Source organism: Silene latifolia, chromosome 7 (genome assembly GCF_048544455.1).
Source record: "Silene latifolia isolate original U9 population chromosome 7, ASM4854445v1, whole genome shotgun sequence".
In the NCBI taxonomy this organism is placed as follows: domain Eukaryota; kingdom Viridiplantae; phylum Streptophyta; class Magnoliopsida; order Caryophyllales; family Caryophyllaceae; genus Silene; species Silene latifolia.
Genome location: NC_133532.1, coordinates 123,517,919 through 123,521,827, shown reverse-complemented (window position 1 = coordinate 123,521,827; position 3,909 = coordinate 123,517,919).

The window sequence follows — 3,909 nt, the reverse complement described above, 5'->3', positions numbered from 1 at the left end:
ATATTTGAAATAATAGTTAAAAATTTATTTTTTTAGTACTTAAAATTACAAACACGAGTAAAAAAATCATTTTTTTGATATTTTTTATAAAATAAAAAATAATATTGTTTTTATAGTTATGTCAATATAATTAATAAAAAAATTAAATGTGATTAAATATTAATTTTAAATATTTTTTTAAAAAATATTTTTTTATTTAAAAAATGGTAAAAAAATGTCGTTAGAAAAATAGCGTCAAAATAAAGAAATTAACGGTTTATTGTAAATCTCTTTTTCTACTCATATTTGATTTTTAATAAGTAAAAGGGCATTTTACTAATTTTTTTGAACCAATATGTGATTGAAATGTGTAATGCGCAATTTTTGTTTTTTATTATCTTAATTTTCAAAGATTGCAACATTTTTACTATCTTTTTTACGTTTTTTCTAAAAAATTACATTATTTTTTTTATCAATTTTTTTTATGTATCTTTGCAATCTGGATTCATATATAAATCATATAAATCAATATTTAATAAAATTATATAAGTATACTTCTATAACATATAATAAATGTTCATAAAAAAAAATTTAACTACTGGAAAAAAATGCAAATTATTACTTTGATCAAGCATAATCACTTTTGTCATTTTGGTGGGCCCTACCACTCTTTAAAAATGAAAGAGAACCGGCCCCACCACTTCTTCAAAATAAAAGTGAAATGAAATACACATTGAGTTGATGACGTGGGTGCATAGAATTGCACTAAATGTTTTTGAATTTATTAAGATAAGATTATTGGTATTATTATTAAAATTAATAACATTTATTATTAATATTATTGATGGGGCACGCCCAACCGACTTGACCCAGTAGCCAATACGTGGGTCATACAAGTCAACACGCTTGCCAACATGGTTACGAATTCGCTTGATACTCTACGAATCACGAATTGTTAAAAGCGAATTCTATCAACTGATTACTGAAAATACATATAACACATTTTCTATAAGCGAATCGCGAATCGATAAGGCGTATTCATAGCGAATATGGTAACCATGCTTGCCAGCCATCATTTGAGGTACACATAGAAATCTATAAATACCTCATTATTCACCCATCAATGGTAAAATACTTCTCACCAACAACTTCCTCTCTCTAGAAGTAAGACTACTCGAGCTACTATGAGAGGGCACGGAAACCTTAGCTTCAAGCAAGGTCCCAACTATCCACCGATCTAGTAAGGCATCGAGAAGGACCTGTGCGACCCCTCCGAGGCCCTATTTGTTACGCGTGAAAGATCCATCCGGAGAGAGCAAGCATAGGTTCGAGGTGCCATCGTCTGAGAGGAGCGCGTTGACCCGACCCGGATTCGAGCAACGCTTACTTGAGTGTTTTTATTCGAAACAATTATTTTTACTAATATCATTATTAATATTGACATTATTATTTATTATTGTTATTAAGAATATTATTAGTAAAAAATTACTATTTTTTCATTATTATAATTTATGATTATTCATATACTCCTCCCTCTATCCCGGTCAATTGTTGTCCTTTGATTTTGGCACAAAGACCAAGGAAAGAGGAGGGGCCAATTATAAAATGACAAGTGAACCAAATTGAGTGTGAATGATCAAATTGCTCATCAAGTTCATTCTTAAAATAGAGAGGACAATAATTAAATGAGACACCCCAAAATGGAATGGGACAACAAATTACCGGGACAGAGGGAGTATAATATTATAATTTTTTTCTTAAAAATATTAATTTTAGTATAAATAGTATTATACTATGAATATTATTATTATTATTATTATTATTATTATAGTTGATAATAACAATAATATTAAATATTATTATTATTAATATTAATATGATTATTTCGATTCGATTAATTTCAATTGACTTTATTGATTGATTGATTCACTCTATTCGATTCGATTGATCCACTCAGCTCCATTGATTCGATTGATTAATTCGGCTCCATTGATTGATTATTTCGATTGATTGATTCAGCTCCATTCATTGATTCGATTGACAAAATTTCTAAAAAGCGAGAAAAACAGGCGCCAAGAGTATTAATTAGCCTCCTAAGTCCTAACACAACGAAGCGTCTAACTAGTCCAATATAACGTAGGACTACATTAAGCAAACGATGTTGAGCCAGTGGCGGAGCCGCTTACCTCTTCTTAAGGATAAAAATTTCAAAATTTTTAGGTAAAAGTTTTGAACTTTGTTCAACTTTACCTTATATTATTATCCATTTGTTTCCGCTGAAATTTTTTATCCCCGTTAGATTTAAATTCTGACACCGCCACTATTGTGAACAAATTGCATTTTGCGCTGAACTTTCAAACAAAATTGTAAAATTATTATCAAGTGATGGTTATTGCTCCCATTAAATGTATTATATCAATCGGGAAGAAACGTAAAAATCGTAAATTGGTCGTATTGGGATGAGAAAATGACCCATGTCCTAATTAAGGTTGGACGGATTCATAGTGGGTACGTACATATGTAGACTTGTGGGATGGCTACTAGTAGTAACTTTCAATTTGTGAACATCATGTTTAATTGGTTTGATATTTATGTAATAAAAATTCGAACACAAGGTTTTTGTTAACTATGATTAGAATTCAGATTAGTAAATCTCTTTTAAAATCGTGTAAAGCATGAAACGGGTCCAAAAACATCTCTTTACAACTAATTGATGCTCATTACTAAACGGGTATGAGTTCCTATGTTTTACTGTTTTAGCTCCATTTTACGTTTACAATAGTCTTAAAAACGAAGTCTAAAAAACAAGTATTCAGCGATATGCAAATTTCAGTGTAAACGCTAAAATTTCATGATACAACTCACCCTTAATACTTATTCGGAAGCCTTCTCTTACAATGAAGCCAAGGCGTCTAAATTGAATTGAATTAAAGTGAACTCAAATTTAATCTAAAAGAACAGGCGTAGTAGGGCCTTCTAAGTATACGTTTAGAAACGCATATACTCCATTTGTCTCGGTCATCTTTTACCTTTACTGTTGATACAAAGACAATGAGGGAGAACAAGACCATTTTGAGGTTGTAGTAAATGAATGACTATGGGTAATTGTGCAATTGGATGATCAAATTATCCATAAATAACGTTCACAATACAGAAAGGTGAAAAAAATAAATGAAACACTCTAAAAGAAAATAGGTAAACAATGACCGATAGAAAGAGGGTGAAAATGACAGATTATGGTGTGAATAGCCAGCCAAGAGTCGAGATCAAAGAAGAGCATCACAGAAGGAATATAATCACGCAATTACGGAGTACTCCACATAAACAAAGGGTTTTAGGCCATGTTCTTTTGGACTTAAAGTCACTTAATATAAGTTCGATTCGAATCCTATAAGTTCGATTCGATTCGATTCGAGATCCTATAAGTTCGATTCGGATTCTATAAGTTTAGTTCGATTCGGATCCTATAAGTTCGATTCGATTCGAGATCTTATAAGTTGAGTTCGAGATCCTATAAGTTAAGTTCGATTGATTCGAGATCTTATAAGTTTTAGTTCGATCCTATACCTCACTTAATTTAAGTTCACTTGGATCCTATAAGTTGATTCGATTCGATTCGAGATCCTATAAGTTCGATTCGAACTTGAGATCCTATAAGTTGATTCGATTCGAGATCCAATAAGTTGATTGATTCGAGATCCAATAAGTTCAGTTCCGTTCAGATCCTATAAGTTCAGTTCGGTTCAGATCAGATAAGTTTCAGTCCAAAAGAACATGGCCTTACTTGTGACGGTCTCTTTAAAGAAACCTCTCAGAGCCCCTCCCCACTTGCCCTTTTATCTCACATCTCTTTAAAGAAATGATATTTGTCCGTCACAAATGAAAATTTATGCCACATAAAATGGTATCGATCATTTTCTAGTAAAAAGG